This window comes from Rhea pennata, chromosome 3, assembly GCF_028389875.1.
Source record: "Rhea pennata isolate bPtePen1 chromosome 3, bPtePen1.pri, whole genome shotgun sequence".
Classification (NCBI taxonomy): Eukaryota; Metazoa; Chordata; class Aves; order Rheiformes; family Rheidae; genus Rhea; species Rhea pennata.
In genome coordinates, this window is record NC_084665.1 from 67,664,982 (window position 1) to 67,683,136 (window position 18,155).

Genomic DNA, 18,155 nt, shown 5'->3' on the forward strand with positions numbered 1-18,155 from the left:
TTGTAAATCTTCACAGTGAACACAATATTCCAACTTTTTGTATTTTAGGTAGTATTTCACCATTTGAAATATGTTTCTCTTGGTGATTTATTATTTACTAGATTAGCATGCTATTGACTATACCCTGCCAAGATACTGGGAGAAGATATCAGTAGCAAGAGGAAAATTTGTAGATATTAATAAGGATGCTTTGAAGTCCAATAACACTGCTTATACTAGCTCATACAGGCCTTCGAGTGTCACATACCGTACCACAGCAACCAGTAACTTGCCGTACTGATCTGTTTCACAGCTACATTGTCAAATCTTCTCTCTGATTTAGCATCTCTTGAATGAATTATGATGGCTTCACTATTTATGAAAATTATGGAAAATGCCCATGTCCCTGGGCATGAGTTTCTGACTAAGCCTGTATAAAAAATGAAAATAGCCATTTACATACTTTCCAAATGAAAATCAAATCAAAAAAACATGGAAATTCTTGCAACTGCTACCAGGAAACAGTGAAACCACAGCAAGACCTGACCTTGACTTGTGTGATCTGTGTTCTCAGCTGAGTTATATTCATATTTTCCACATTTTCAGTAAAAAGATACATGATCTCAGTAAAAGAGCTCTCTACCCTGGCACAGCTCCTCTGCACCCCCTCAAAGGAAAGAGCCCATAACTGATGGGGGTTGCCATACTCGGCCTTCTCCCCTGTGGGCACTTCAGGGAGAGTAGCACTTCTCACCTGGCACTGGGCCATCAGAAAAGCCTAGCTACTAGCTGTCCTCATCGGAACGTTGAGAGCTGAGAAAGGCTTCTCACTACTCATCTTAGCAAGAGAGTAATATGTGATGAAGTCTTCTAAGGTATTTTTATATCACATTAATAGAAGCACAGACAATAGACTGAAAGAAGGGACTGTCCTCCTCTACTGAGCACTCATTGGACTACATCAAGATACTGTGTCCGGTTTTGACCCTCACAGTAAAGGCATCAGTAAACCGGAGCAGGTTCTTTGGAGGGCCTCCAAGAGAGCTGAAAGCTAGAGCACTTGGCCTGTGAGGAAAGGCTGAGGGACTAGGGCTGGTTCAGCCTGGGGAAGAGACAGTTTCATGGGCCTAACAGCAGCAAGGAGGTGGTCAAGAAAACGGAGCCAGGCTCTTCATAGTCGCGCATGTTGGGAGGCTGAGAGACAACAGACATAAGTTACAACAAGAGAGGTTCAGATTGAGTATGAGAAGAAACTTTTGCCCTATGAGGACAGTCATGCAGTGCAGCAGGTTGTCCAGTGAGGCTGTGCAGTCAGCATCCTTGGAGGTTTTGCAGACTGACCAGACAAAACCCTGAGTGACCTGGTCTGACCACAGGGCTGACCCTGCTTGGAGCAGGATGTTAGACTAGAGACCTCCTGAGGTCCTGGAGGAGCTGGAGCAATTCTCTGTCTCAATTCTGTAATTCTATGGCATGCAAACACATATTTTTAAATTAAATTAAAATCATTCTTTAGAAATGCTTACATGTTCTAATGAGTTTTGAGTTCTAAAATTTACAGTGTCTACCTCTACTCATCATAATGGAAAAAAAAATAATATATAGTTGATGTTATAAGATCTTTGAATATCCTCTTTCCACAAAAGAAATTACCGAAGTTTACCATTGGAGGGAGATAGTGATGAAGCTTTTGCTCACCAAACTGGCAAGTACAACAGAACACAGAAGAAGAAACAAATACTTCTAGCCCAGGTGCTAAAATTTGCATTTAAATTGTTGCTAAGTGGCTGGCCAAGTCATTACACTCACTGTTATTTTAAACTCAAGGAATGGATATTGCTCTGCAGCCAAAGGAAACAGCAGATCCTTGCCCTGAAGTGACAGTAGCCTAAGGTCGGAGAGCTAAGTTTTCAGAAAGTGCATAGTCTCGTCTGAATCAATGGGAATTAGGGTCCTAAAAGACTGATTCTCAGAATGCAACCTGCAGTGGTGTAGGAAAGCATTACTTTTTCACATATCCTAATGAATTCCACTGTCTCAAAGGTAAAAATCCTAGCATCCTTTCACAATATGTAGTGAGGTCTAAAACCCTATGAACTGGATCCACAAAAGCCACGAGGATTATGAGTAAACTATTATCTGAATCCTCTTCCTAGGACTTCAGACTACAGGGAACTAGTGACCTTTGACCAGAGTCTGTCACCTTGAGCTCTGTTTCAGAGGCAGGTGCCTGGACTTTGCTAAAATCACGTACTACAGTAATGGAATCCTTTTCCCCAGCAATGTAGTTGATAGGAGAATAGGACCATCGAATAGAAGAATGTGAGCTTTAAATCCCTTCCTTTGTCTATAAGAACTGGAAGCAGTATTGCTTACCTCCCAGATAAGTGTTACACTACAGGATTATCAGATGTTCTGAGATAGCCTGTGACAAAAGCAATATTTTACAGTGCAAAGCCTGGGAAAGCTGTGAGCAAAGGGAGAGGTATTCCATATTTCTCTCCTACAACTAAATCCTTTATTCAACATAGTTATACAGTCAAGAATGACCATAAGTGTTTCCCTCTGCCATGGGAACAGGTGACCTAAGAGTCTGTAAAGTCGTTCATTCTCTCTCTCTCTCTCTCTGACCTAATAAAGTTGTAATTATTCACTATAATTTATTATCAAATAATCAGAGTAATTTATTGCCTGGAACTTATGGTATTTACATCTAAATACGTGGGACATTCAAAGATCTTTTCATCAGAGGATGGAACTGAGCGTGATATATTCCAGATAAGAGCTTTGCCAACAGTTCAGTGAGAAAGGAGAATGGAGCTGAGCGTGATCTCAGGCAAAAAGATGGAAGCACTTCCATTGCTGGAATAGTTCTTTAGTAGATGTGCTCCAAAAACTCTTAGCAAAACAGATGAAGGAAGCAGACCAGGAGTAGATTGAGACATCTTGTGTTTAGGTTGAAGAATTTGACTGACAGAGAATGGAAATGCCTACTTGTCTGAAAGTAGTTGAGTAAAGACCAAGAGGAACCATGTTTGGAATTTAGGCACTTTCAGAGCAATTAAGGCAGAGTTTCATGCTTAAATCCACCTGTGAATGCTCATATGGTCAGAAACTGAACAATCATATTGTAAGAAGACACCATCAGTCAACTGAGATATGGCCAGATGTGCACCCCTAATGAACTGTAAGTACACCAAGCACCTTGAAATCTAGAAACTACCACACTGGAAGAGTAATTGCTCATCCTCACTCTCACGAAACTTCTGAGCAGAATACACAAAACCACCCCACAGTTTTCAACCCCTAACTGTGGACCAGCTGTGGCTCTAAATGTGCTGTGAAAGATGTGAGATAATTAGTGAGGAGGCCAAATATCCTTACATTGTTGAGATTGCTGTTGGCTACTGTAAGTAGTTTCTTTTATGACTAGACAAAAAGGCTGAAAGGTCTTCCTACATGTATCTGAAAGGCACCAGCTGCTGAAGTGGTGCCTTTCACACTCCAGCCTCTTAGAATTAGGAATTACAGAGTGATTTCTAGCTGATGAGAATAACAGGTTTCTATTCTGAAGAGGAATTGTGTATACTTTTTAGAAGGTTAGACATGTTTTCATTAGGCCAAGAAGTTGCCACAGTCATTCAAAGCACTATAATTGTGCTGCTGTAAGATTGAGTCTATTTGATTATTCCTATAGCTTTTGCAGTATTTTAGAGTAAGTGAAGCAATGTTTAAAGTTTTCCTTTCCAAATAGTCTTTATTTCCTTGCATTCAGTTGTACAGACTGAAAGATTAACACAAATGTACTTAAAAGTAGGTTCCTTGGCCCTTATGCAAGGATATAAATGGTTTTATTTTCCTAAAATTTGGGTATCTTACAGTTGCCTTTGGAATGACTAAGTCAACAGCAGATGCCTGGATTCCCACTGCTTATGAAATTCAGTCTGTTTCTTTAGGTGCATAAGTAAGAACTTAGGGCTCAGACACTTGATCTAATTATGTGGTTTTGCAAGCTGCTACTCATCTTATGATGTGTGATAAACTGTCCTTTCATTTAATGCCATTCAAGCCAGCCAGAGAACTCAGAAGAAATTCTGTCACTGAAGTAAATGGCAAACATCCCACTGTCTCTAGTGGAATAAGTTCGCTACAAGTCCAAAATGTTTTACGTCCAGCTGCATGTACATTGAGATGTGTACATGGCAATTCTTCTGGGTTTCTCATCTCCTCTCTTTAAGCTGGTGTTTGTACAAGTCTACGGATGCATGTCCTTTCCCAGTTGTAGCTGTGCCAGTGAAACGGTAACTGCCTCAGCCTCCTCCCCTCTCTTCCCTCCACTCCCGCTGCTGCTGAGAGTTATCATTCCCTCTCATCTGCTGGCCAAACTGCTCATGTGACTTCCCGTAACCCATTTCAGTCAAAATAAGCTGCTGTAACAGTGACGCATTCTTTAGATTCTTAAAACTGACTCATATAATTATGATGGATTTTAGTAAGGGTCACAAAGAGAAGCTGCTGACCGTGCGGGGATGGGGGTACAAGTTTAGCTCTTCAGCTCGTGCAGCTGTCAGCAAAGAGGATGCAGGTCCACAGCCCAAGTGCAAAAGTTAATTGAGTTCCATGCTGTTGGAAAGTGTTATGTTCTGGGAACAAGCTGTGTGAAACAGAAAACTGTTTATCCTGCTCCAGGAATTCCTGGAGGCATAATGATCAGACTGATGAATATGCTAATATTAATCTATAAAGATTTATAAAAATTAAATAAACAAAAGTTAAGGGAACAGAAGAAGAAAGGGTTGCTGTAGAGCAAGATGAGCCTACTGGAAAAACAGACATATTTATCTTTGAGGTATTTTTTATATTTGTTTTGTTTCATTTGCATTTATGAAAAATCAACATCATCATATTTGTCTGGTTTCTGGTGACTATTATTTTAAACTAACTGTGTACATTGTTGGAACATACAAAGAGTGCAGACAGCTTCACCAGGCCGATGACTAATTTTACTTCTGGTTCCTTTACGGATGACTTTTTATGACTAGTTTCAATGAAACTTAAGTTTATACGTGCAGTAGTCAAGAAATGTTTTTCCATTGTATGCTCTGTTTCTTCCCTCACTTCCTTTTACCTTACTAGACAGACTTCTTGGAATTCTAAATTTAGTGAAATTCATTGTATCAGTAAGTCTCAACAGTAACAAGCAACCCATGCTACTCTTGGATTCATAGCAAGACATGGATTACAGAATCACAGAATCGGTAAGGTTGGAAGGGACCTCTGGAGATCATCTAGTCCAACCTCCCTGCTCAAGCAGGGTCACCTAGAGCCTGTTAGCCAGAGTCGCATCCAGGCGGTCCTTGAAGATCTCCAGAGAAGTAGACTCCGCAGCCTCCCTGGGCAACCTGTGCCAGGGCTCCGTCACTCTCATAGGGAAGAAATTCCCCCTCATGGTCAGGCAGAACTTCCTGTGCTTCAGTTTCTGCCCATTGCCTCTTGTCCTGTCACACAGGACAACTGAAAAGAGTTTGTCCCCGTCCCCTTGACACCCTCCCTTCAGGTACTTATACACATTGATAAGATCCCCCCTCAGTCTTCTCTTCCCCAGGCTGAAGAGGCCCAGCTCTCGCAGCCGTTCCTCATAGGGCAGATGCTGCAGCCCTCTGATCATCTTCGTAGCCCTATGCTGGACTCTCTCTTGGACTGGGGAGCCCAGAACTGGACATAGGACTCAAGATGAGGCCTCCCCAGGGCTGAGTAGAGGGGCAGGATCACCTCCCTTGACTGCTGGCAACAGTCTTCCTAATGCACTCCAGGAGACCATTGGCCTTCCTTGTCACAAAGGCATATTGCTGGCTCGTGGTCAACTTGTCATCCACCAGCACTCCCAGGTCCTTGTCTGCACAGCTGCTCTCCAGCAGGTCAGCCCCCAGCTTGTACTGGTGCCTAGGGTTACTCTTCCCTAGGTGCAGGGAACAAGGCACTTGCCCTTGTTGAACCTCATGAGGTTCCTCTCCCCCCAACTCTCGAGCCTGTCCTGGTCTCTCTGAATGGCAGCACGGCCCTCAGGTGTCTCAGCCACTCCTCCCAGCTTGGTATCATCAGCAAACTTGCTGAGGAGGCACTCTGTCCCCTCGTGCAGGTCATTGATGAAGAAGTTGAACAGGATGGGACACAGTACTGAGCCCTGGGAGACTCCACGCCACTGATGACAACCCTCTGAGCTCTGCCACTCAGCCAGTTCTCAATCCACCTCACTGTCCACCAGTCTAACCCACACTTCCTGAGCCTGCCTAGGAGGATGTTATGGGAGACAGTGTTGAAAGCCTTGCTGAAGTCAAGGTACACAATGTCCATTGCTCTCCCCTCAGACCCAGCCAGTCTTTCCATCATAATAGGCTATCAGATTGGTGAAGCAGGATTTCCCCTTGGTGAATCCATGCTGGCTACTCCTGATCACCTTCTTTTCCTCCATATGTCTGGAGATGACATCCAGAATGAGCTGTTCCATCACCTTTCCAGGGATGGAGGTGAGGCTGACTGGCCTATAGTTGCCTGGGTCCTCCTTCTTGCCCTTCTTGAAGACTGGAGTGACACTGGCTTTCTTCCAGTCCTCAGGCACCTCTCCAGTTCTCCAGGACCTTTCAAAGATGATGGAGAGCGTTCTGGCCACAACACCTGCCAACTCCCTCAGTACCTGTGGGTGCATCCCATCTGGGCCCATGGATTTGTGGATGTCAGGCTTGCCTGGAAAATCTCTAATTCTATCCTCCTCAACCAAAGGAAAGTCTTCCCTTCTCCAGACTTTCTCCCTCCCATCCAGGCTCTGGAATTTCTGAGGGCTGCCCTTAGCAGTGAAGACTGAAGCAGAGAAGGTTTTCAGTAATTCTGCCTTCTCTGTATCCTTTGTCACCTGGGCCCCCGCCCCATTCAGTAGTGGGCCCACATTTTCCCCAGTCTTCCTCTTACTGCTGATATATTTGAAGCCCTTCCTGTTGTCCTTGACATCCCTTGCTAGACTTAATTCCAAATGGGCCTTAGCCTTCCTCGCCGCATCTCTACATACTCTGACTACATTCCTGTAATTCTCCCAAGTAGCCTGTCCCCTCTTCCACATTCTGTGTCCTTTCTTCTTCCTTTGGAGTTTTGCCAGGAAGCAAAACTCAGTAAGTTGCTTTGCACAGCTCTCACTTTGGTGGGAGTATGACTGAAGCAAATACGGACCGTTCCCTTCCATATAAAAAAATCTTTCCTAGGAAGTAAGTAAGGTGCAAAACACCCACTGGTTCTGCAGGTGGAGAAGGTGAAGATTTGGTCTTTCAGAGGACCAGCAGGCAGTACGGTGTCACACTAGAAAAATAATTTTCCATTTTTCTTTCCTATCTAATAGTAATCATGGGTAGGGAGGAATCTATAACCATGTAGGATGGATAAGGAGTGGAAAGGAGAGGTTATTTCCATAGAGCACTGGGGGTACTGTTCAGAATTTGATACAAAAAGACACAATAGTTAACTATACATGTATTCTTCCTATGTTTTGAGGGTGGGAATTACCTGGGGCTAGAAATGGGATTTTTCTCTACAAATATATAATCTCTGTCACTCTCTATATAATAAATTATATCTATCGGAGGTCTGCTAAGCCACAGAGAACCAAAAGGCAGTACAGAGTCAAGACAGTAGTTACAACAGGAAAAGTAAACTTATTTCCCCTCTTAAGTAAATAGTGTCAAGAAAATTTGTCATGGGCAGCCTGTGTTATTGCCCTGGATTATCAAGACTGGATTATACAGTGGAACTGTCAAATCAAAACATCAGTGGAGTTTTTGCTGTCTTTTAGACTGAGTCATAATAACATATGATACAGTTTCCAGTAAGAGGCTATCTTTCATCTTTGCAGACAACTTACACATAGGTTACCATTCATTAAGGAATTTGAGGTTTCTGAGAGTAAAAGTAAAGTAAAAGATATTATACCAAAGTAATCTGTGGCATGTGTTTACTGGGGAAAACAATGACTGACCACTAAAGCAGTTAGACCTGATAAATACAAAGAAACAGAACAAGATGAATACCAAAGTCATTTCTGAATCATAGGCTATAATCTTTTTCCTGAGAGTAATTAAAAAAAATAGGAGAATATTTAAAAAATATCCTGGAGCAAGACTAGCAATGTTTCCCAGCAGAATGTGGCCCAAGTTACTGGCCCCTTTTGCTGAAGTAGTACAATTTTCTCAATTTCAGTTGTCAAAAGAGAACACAGACATAACCGAGCCGCTGTGGCCAAACTCTGCCGTTGATGTCAGTAGATGGCTCAATACTTTTTGATTTTGGTAAGAACGAAATTTGACACCAGTTCTTTTGGGGTTTGCACATTTTTTTCACCCTAAAAATGTCCAAAGCATTGGTTTCCTAATATCTACTATATGACTTTTAAATTTTTATTATGAACTCATTAAGTAAACTTTTCTTCATCCGAAGAGAGGGTTGAAGCTGCTAACTTCAACTTAAATCAGCCAGCCTCCTTGAACTCACTCTAGAGGGACTGGGAAGAGATAGGGTCGTCCTCTGGCTTACTCTCTAGAGGAAGGCAACTGAAGGAGATCAGTTTCTCTAGATTAAAATTAACAATTACATAAGACAACAGCTCTTGGATCTGGGATGCTAGCGGGAACATCCTTCCCTCTTCCCAACAGTGTCTATTTTGGACTTGTCATCCTTTATCTAGTCCCTTTCTAAACTTGGAGGTTCACCATGACACATGGGACAGCATGCCCCAGAAGGTCACCACCTGCTCTGTAAAAGGCACTTTTACCTGTTCATATAATCTCCTACTGGGTCCAGTGTGTGCTCTCTGATCTGCTATGGCAGAATTTGTGGGAAAAACAGTTCTACACTCACCTTCTCCCCTTCTTTCCTGGTTTTATAAACCTCGGTCTTGCCCTCTCTCAGTCTCCTCTGCTCCCAACTGAACAGTCCCAGCCTCCTACATTTCACAGTGGCCTCATCTCCTACAACTACTTTAGCTGATCCCTCAGGGGTTTAATGTGCTAAGTATAAAACTTTTATGCAGCATAAAGCAGAGTTTTTGGAGAAGTTTTAGTCCATAGTAATAGATTGGGGTCCATTAGATACATGCAGGTACTGTGCCTCTGTTTGTAATAATAAACAGACTGAATCTTACTGTGAAAAAAAAAGATCCACAGCCTGCCCCAGCTGTGCATAAATACACACCTTGTTGCTGACTGGATGTTTTGAGGTATTTTGTTTTGGAAGAATTTAGATCTCTTGGTGAAATCAAGCTGCTGAAGTTCATGGTTCTCTTCTATATTATTACATTTCACCCTTTTCAGGAAAAAATGGGTGCTCTAAACATTCAACTGAAAACAGCCTCCCCCACACAGCTAAGTAAACTGCTATTGTCAGGAATGTGGGCACTCTCCGTTTTGTGCCAAGCTGTGAGTGTGCTCCCTGCTAAAGCCTTTCCTTTAGCTAAACAAATAAACGCCACAGCGACAAATACTACAATGATCGGTCAATTGAGAGACTGAAACACTACTTTGCTGCCGTGCGAGTGAATCTCCACATGAAAAGCATAGGTCTTGGAGAACTGCTTTTCCTGTCTTCTGTGTCAGCATTATATTTTTTCCATGATCCAGACCCAACATGCAGTGCTTCTTAAATCACAGAAAACAGAGAGAAATTATTATGGTAACGTGATATAATATTGTGCTTAAATCTACTTTTCCCTTTTCCTCATTTGCATCATATGCATCAGAAATTCTATTGTTTTTCTGCTAACAGAAATATGGCCCTGCCTGAAGAATGCATTAGGATATGTGCTCAAACAGAGCTGGTTGTCTTTGAGTACAGCAGAAATTTCAGTCCACAAGCTCTTACCATGTAGTTCTATTCTTTAGTTCACTTTGAATTCATGGTAACAGCGTCACAAAGCACAAGGGTGATTTCACTTTCTTAAAATAATGCATATGGTAATGGAACTTTCCCCACATTAGTGCATAAACGTAAGCAAAAATGCTCCTCTCTCCCCCCCATCCCAAACCAACAAGTGGTGGTTGTGTGGTCATTTGGTCTTCTTCCACTTAAAAAATACAGCACATTCCTTCTTCCCAGCCACCTTGACCACTAACTGTTGTTTCCTATGTCGCAGGAGATGAGATCATTAATACCACCAGTAACGATGTCTGCAGAAGCTCCTCTTTTGTGCCAACTCATGGGACAGTTCTGGATCAGCTACAGAAAGTATCTATGATCCATTCACACTCCTCACTGTTTAAATTAGCTATTAGAGAGGCCTTGACTGCCATTCTTGGCTTCTTTCTGATAAAAGAAAAAAAGACTTCTAAGCTATCTTGATCAAGAAAGAGTGCATGAAAGTAGAATCTGGCAAAAAATTATTAAAGAGGGAGGCTTGGAAAATGAAAAAAGGGGAAAATACAGTAAAAAACTGAGGGAAGAAAAGGGGAGAATTAAAGAATAAGGTAACCAGAAAGGAATTCTGATCAAATTATATCTTCTCACAGCTTCATCATCTTTAGCAGAGTGGTGAGCAGGTCCACATATTGCTGAAGTAAATCAGAGTGAAAAGGTCATTGCATGTCTTATGTACTGGAAACTAATTTTGCCATAAATGTATGCACCAATAACTAACCTAAACTGATACTTAGGTTTATTCATATTTTACTGCCCTTTATCCATGGGAACTAAAGATACCAGAGAACATAGACAAACCCATCACTTTACAGATAGTACAAGGAACACCTCTCTCATTCCACCCTGCAGTGCTTGTGTTGTTTACTTTAAAATTAATAATGACATGGCTGCCTTTTAAAAGTACTGTCCAAGGGTGATATTTAACTCTTCCTCCCAGAAGAGTTTGAAAGAGCCAGTTCAGATAATGGGACAAGAGAATCAGCTGAATACCCCAGGGTTTTGCTGCTGGTTGTATTCTTCAAGATGCTCTGTTGGAATTGAGAGGGCTGAGCTTCAGATCATCTGTGGTCTCCTGAAAAGAGCTACTGCATCCTTGCATCCTTGTGAAGTAAAAAAATAATGTAGGAAACAACAGATGAACTATTCTTCCATTTGCTGATGCCAGAAATTATGAAAAATGTTGCAGGCAGCAGCTTCTATGAAGGAGAGTGCATAATGGGGGACTGGACATTTTAATTAGCCCTGACCTCAGTCCTACATTACCAAGAAGAATGAATGAATTTAGGAATAGCTGACAAAATTTTTGCAAGAAATGAGGTACCTGTGAGACTGGCAGAGTGAGGGCCCATTGCTGCCAGTGTCCAACAAGCCTGAAGAGGCTCTGCAAAGTGACAGGACTGGACATGATGAGAAGTGATTTGAAGTAGAGTGTAATATTGATTTTTTAGTGTTTCTGTTGCTTCACTGGATGTGACCATTTGTTTTTAATGTAGGTTCCAAAGCACCACTCAAGATCTGATGCATAAAGAACATCTTGTTTTGCTGACAGCTGGATGCATTTTCAGTGATGCTTATCAGCTAACTGCTGTCTCTTGTGCAGCTTTTAGAACATCTATGTGCATAAAAAGTACAATTTCTTTACACATTTTGTTCTGAATTTTGCAGAAACTAGAACAGTAGCATCTGAGTTGTTGACTGGGAAGGCAAAGAATCAGAATGCAAATGACAATGGAGTAATAATTGGTAGCAATGAACAGCAATAATACAAAAATCCTAATATAACTCAGAGGCTAGTAAATGCACAACTAATGATCTGACATCAGGGCACTAGCTTTCCTGTGGACCACTTTGTCATTTTCTGGTTTGGACATAATGATCTACACAGAATTATACTCCACTAAGTTCATCATGTTCTCCTCCCATTAACTTAAAATCTATATGGATGCAAGCAAATTTTGTCTGAAATATACTTAATAAAAATTGTAAAATACTATGCCAAGAAAGTTCCTGAGATTTTAAACTCCTGTAATTGATTTTCAGAGTTGTGCGTTTTTTCAGTATCAACTACAATTGCATATATATTGCATTTTTTGCAAGATATCTGTAATGGTGCAAATTTGCTGGTTTCACAAAAAAATATTGATCCCAGTGGACTACTAAATGGAAATGATCCGCAGTCTGCCACGGGGCTGATGGTGACAAACAGAACTATTTAATTGTAAAAAATAAATTAATATCCAAAAGCTCAGTCAAAATGATTTCTTTACAGAAAACTCTTCTTCAGAAAATGGGAGACTGCATTTGGTGTAGTCAGCATAACAGCATGTGGCCTTCTTTCTGGTAACTATCAAATGCTTTGTTTTTTAACTTGCAGTAAACAAGCCTTGAGGAATTTTAGGTTTTATACCTCTCACATAGTGTTCTTTTTTTTCTTTTATAAACCTAACTAAATTTACAAGTATTTCAAAACTTGTAAAGTCAAATTCCTTTCTATTAGAGAAGAATGAAAAATTCTTTTTAGGAGCTCTAAACAGCATTCCAGCTCAAATTAAATACTTGGGTGCAAATACGTGGCACTGCTGATTTGGAAGAACATAGTACTTTTCAAGACCATTTTGCTGTCCTCAAAACGTAAAGATCAAGAAAAAAATTGTAAAGGCTTATGTATATTATTTAAATGTATAATTTTCCCCACCTTTAATCTCACTGAGACTATTTGATTTGCTGCTTTGTAATTTGTAATCTGTGATTCAGTTTGCTCACTATTTGTCACACAGTGTTACATAGCTTCTCTTGTTTGTCTCCAAGGGATGACTCGAATCTCAGCTAAGGACAGAGACTGTGTGACTAGCTATTTGTGTGTCCATGTCAGGGCTGCTGAGTGACAATTTTACCTCTAACTGCAGTCCCTGGCATGGATCTGTCCCTGGCTATGACAAATTGCAACCCCTTAGCTTGACTTCTGCTGCATGACATTTCTGTGAGGGCCTGAAGAGGGTTGCAATGGCAAGCTTTCATTAAGGCAGGGTTTAAATATATGAGATTATCCATGTGCTAGGGAAATATCTGAGTACTACAGGGCTCTTAACTCCACTTCCATGGAGAAGTTATATGCATAACATAAATATATGCATATAGATATGCATAGAAATATCCTGTTAATTTAAGAGATGTCTCTGAACATTTCCACTGAAGATATGAAACCAAGACCCAAGGATACACTGCAGCTCAAGCCTAAGTGTGAGACTTCCCCCTTGCAATGATTTTCTAACTCCAGTTTGGTGTAGGACTGTGAATAAATGCTACAGTTCAACAGTTAAACCCAATGGAACTTCTCCAAATGCTAGGAAACCTCACTAAAAAAATTTGGTTGTTAGGATGGCAATATTTGTGTCTCCACCATTAAGAAATGCCAATGTTAAGAATTTTGACCTGCCGGCTTTGGGGGCATGCTGAAAAGGTCCCTTGTGGAGCTTTGGTTTAGTCTTTTGTTGGACTAGGATGCATGAATGGTTACAGAAGAGAAGTAAAGGTTGATCATATTTTCTTTAACAGCTGTGATAGAGAGCACGTAAGCGAACTATTTAATAAAGATTATATAAAAATGTACAGTTCTATGGTGCATTCTGAATATATTATTGTTGACATTCACCGAAATTAACCTCTGAGATGCCTGTCGGTATCTGTGTGTACAATGTATTAACATACTTGAAATCCTGTTTGACTTCTCAATAAGCTGTTGCATAAGCTCTTACCTACTAGCTTACAAAGCCCTGTGTGTGTTGGCTCCCAAGACTTCTATTAACTTTAGCATACCTGGCTTTGCTTACTGATTGTAGAAGTTCCCCAGAGCCTTCAAGGGCCATATGGTCTGAAAATCTTTGAAATGAATGTTTATTCACAAGTATACGATCTCAAGTACTGATTGATGTTCCTGTGACGGGTGTGAAATTATTGTTCATCTACTTTAAAAAATCTGATTGTAAATATACATGCAATGATAACTCATCAGTAATAGATGTGCATTTACTTATGAATTATCTGAAAGAACATCTCTCTCCTCCTCAGCATGTGTTTTCTTTATGACATTCCTACAAAATATATACACATTAGATATGTATAAATATAACCCAGTAGGGAAGCTTGCTGAGATACCTAATACAGCTTCATCAATTGTCTAATGAATACATCCATCTTCCTAGTAATAGGTTGATTTTTTAAGATAGTGGTAGACAAAGGATAATTTCTGTTTAAGGCACAGGACTTAAGTCCATTAAGGGTCAAATTCAGCACTGAATAAATGTGCTTTCAGATTCCAGTGCACATTTATAGTATGGTGTGGTTTGTTTCTGTTCCTGACTTTGACTTCCTCTGTGACACTTGAACAAGTTACTTTACGTATGCATATCTTGGTTTCCACATTGTTAATTGGGAGCTGTGATGAAAATCAGGCCACAAAGAGCTCAGGATCCAACTGAATTAAAGGTTACAAAGGCAATTATGTCCCTCAGAGAAGAGGCTGGCTTTTGTTACAAACTATTATTGTAGTAATTATGATTTACTGTAGTTGCTGGGGTCTGTTTACTTCCCCTAGTTTTGTGCCAGTGTAAATCATGCGACATTCATGGAGCTTTTCTTCATCTTAAGTGAGGACGTTGGCTACCTATCACCCACTATCTCAGACAAGCAGTCACTTGGGCACTCCTCAGTTTTTGAGAGGTATTGTGAGGCTCCAGTACTAATTTTAATTCTGTTCAGTTTGCACAAACTCATTGTGTCCATGTAGAGAGGGCTGCAAGCAGTCTTGATAGCAATCAAGAGGAATGGTAAAAAATCAGGTCCTCTTGACAAGCACTTATGGGAAACACAAGACTTGCAACTGGGAAATGTGAGATATTTCACCGTGCTGGAATGTAAGTAATGTTACTGAGGAGAAAGAGCCTCTGTGTTTCACCTTCCTCCTGGGGCCAAACAACATGTCCCCTCAGTAAAGGATATCAAAGGCAGCTGAAGGATATCTTATTAGAGCTAAATTGCCAAGGAAGGTGGGCAGGAATAAACAGAGAAAACTGTGGGTTTGGATTCCTTCAGAATAACAAACTCTTGATTTCCTGTGTTACTCTTTCTCTTGGGGACATTTTGGTAACTGGTTAGCCTGAGCCTCGTGGCAGCCTAGGAAATGGGCCAAACAAATAGCTCTGACAATATGAATAATGATTAAAAGGTTAAAAAAAAGCTCCGTGTGACTGGCTGGAATTACAGGAGCATGAGTAGACTAGGTACTCTAAGAAATGAACAGTATCACATCTATTGCACTAATTAGATATGTACATAGTATATAGACATTCGTCCTATTTACTACTTCAGTGTACTTATCCGTAGTTATGGCAACATTCTTTCATCAGCATAGGTAAAAATGTTATTTGCTTGAACTGGGCGAAATAAAATAAAACCAAATCCCAGACTAGGAAGTTTTTCTCCAGATTTTTTCCACCTTTCTTGGCACCTTTGATGTGTGACCCTTGCCACCCACCACCCTCTCTCTCACCAGGCCCTCCCTGTAACAGCTGCCAAATGAAATGATCTTCCCCAAGACCAAAGAGGAGGCTGTGGTTTCCACAGATGACTGCCCACTACAGGCACTGCTTACTTGTGGTGTTTATTTCTGTCCCTCCTAGCTACAGTCGGAAGGGTCAGTCTGCAGTTTGAATTGGCATATTTTTAAGGTCTTTTCTATTATGAAATATTTATGAGAGGAAACAAGGTTGGACATTCCTGCGACCGGTCCAGTGTAAGAACGCTATGTGCCTTCCTCCCTCGAACATGTAAATGCAGTCAGTTATTTAATGGAAGACGCACATACCTTGTTCCTTTACATTTGAAGTGAGCTGTCAGAGGAATGTAAACATTTATTTGGAGCAAGCCCTCAGGTGAAGGATTACCATATGCCGCACAAGGAAATTCCAGCATGCCCACCAAAATTTATACTGTGGAGAGAGCTATGAATAGAAAGTTTGTACACTGTTATGAATATGGATAAAATACATCACTCATGGCCGGGCTATGGCACGCAAAATTGAAAAACACATATTTTGGATCACACAATATTTTCAAAAATATATTTAAAAGAAAATAAACATGGGATCTTGTGTGTTCATTTACTGTTTGAAGTACCTTCAGGGAAGAGAGACATCAACAACTTTTCTTCCAGACCACTCACTTCTCTTGATAACAGGGGGTTCTTTGGGAGAAAGGCAGCAGTCTGAATTCCCTGAATCTCTTTGTTTCCCCAGCCAATGACCATTTATTGGGAGTTTATTTTGTTTTCAGAGCTAGCAAAACCAAATGTATTCAGAGGGCTACATTCGATTTTAAAGGTCAGAATTCCTCATTCTCAGCTGCCTCACAAGGTGACCTTTTCATGAGCATTACATGACCTTTGTTCACCTTGCAAATAAGTGTAATTAGCATTTTTATTATTATTATTCTACAGACAGCCAGTCATTGGTGATGTTTTGGTGCGGCTAGCATCGGTTTCCTTTGAAGTGAAGGAACTTCTGCCAGATGTATTAAACAGAGATGTTAAAATTTGTGTCTGTGTGAAGGACAGCCCCACCATGCAAACCAGTGGTTTCTAGACTGCTCAGAGGGTCTGACCTCTGCGATGCAATAGATATGCAAAGCTAGTAGCTGAGTAGTTAGTGCTGGTAGCGCTAGCTGAGGCCATGTATTGCCTCTGTACTACAAATCCCTACATGAAATCCTTCTAATTGTGTTTACACTAGTTCTGCACAAGCATATTTAGGTGGATGGGACTTCCGAGGCAATGTCTTCCCTTTCTCTGTATGTTCTAGTTTAGGTCAGATTATTAATTCATTCTCAGGGTCCTCCTTCTACCTCCTCTGTAGATTTCTTCCACCCACTCTTGGCATCTCCATTATAAAGTTACTTTTTCTGTAAGTGTGAAAACAACAGGAGAACAAAATTATGCTTAAATGTGATCACATAAAAAATACTGTATTGTTACTGAAAGGGAAGTTACAGACAGTGAAAGAAAACAATGCTTAGCAACCAGAACATTTAGTGTGATGTCAGGCCAAACTTGTCCAAAGTATTTTGAAGCAGAAAAAGGGAGGAGTTGATGTGGGATAGCAAAATGGTTTGATTAGCTTTCACTGTTATGACAAAGTCAGATTCATTTTAACTGGAAATTGCTCCTGGTAAGTGAAAGAAAAAATGTGATTAAAAAAAAGGTATTGATTTGAAGGCTTAAGAATCCTAGTCTTTGCTTATGCTTATGCTTTGACAGCTCAAGCCTAATGCAATTTAGCTATGTCTTCCACATTCAGTCTAAATATTGATGAGCCCTGGATAAACACACATACATACTCCTACCTTTCTCTCCTTGCTGTTCATACATGGGACAATTTGAGCCACAAGTTTCCGCATCCACCTGCTCTTGTCCTCCAGCATCTTGTCTCAGCACCAATGCTGAGACATTGCCCTCCCCCCCAGGAATATGGTATGGTACAGTGGTGGTGTTGGGAGAGTGTATCAATGAGTGCCTAAAATTATTATTAGAGAGAGGCAAAAAGGAGATGTATTCAGAAATAAAAATAAAAAACAAGGTACAGCTAAAAAGTGTAACTTCTATCTCCCTGTGCATTGAGGAAAAGTGGTAGTTTTGTGTCAGTTTTCTCTGATAATTAGGACAAACATTGAGTAACACCTTCACTATAAAATAAGTGAGTTGCCAGGTGAGGTTGAAGGGAACATTCAATCTTGATCTTTTTGCCTTCAGCAATTTCTTTAATGAAAGATGTAAGAGGTAAGAAAATTAGTTCTGAATTTACTGTGATGAAAAGATGATTAAAAGCACATATTTGGGAACCACAGAGTGAAGACATGCCCTTTGTGATTTTAATATAGTCTACTTCCTTTTGAGCCTCACCTGTCTTAATCTGCTAATTCTTAAACTGAAGCAGTAGTTGTATGCTCTCTGATGTTATTGCAAAAGCAGGGATACTCACTTCAGTCTACTCATTCTGAGACTAAAAAAGAAGACACTTAGGTGAGAGCTGGTTTTTAAGGCAACAAAGTATGATATTTTAATGAAATGCAGCATCATAACAAGATAATGGCTTCAGACTATTTAGTGTAACGATATCAATATAGCAAATGAACAAGATGTTATTGCCATTTTCCAGCTGAGGAAACCTAAACAA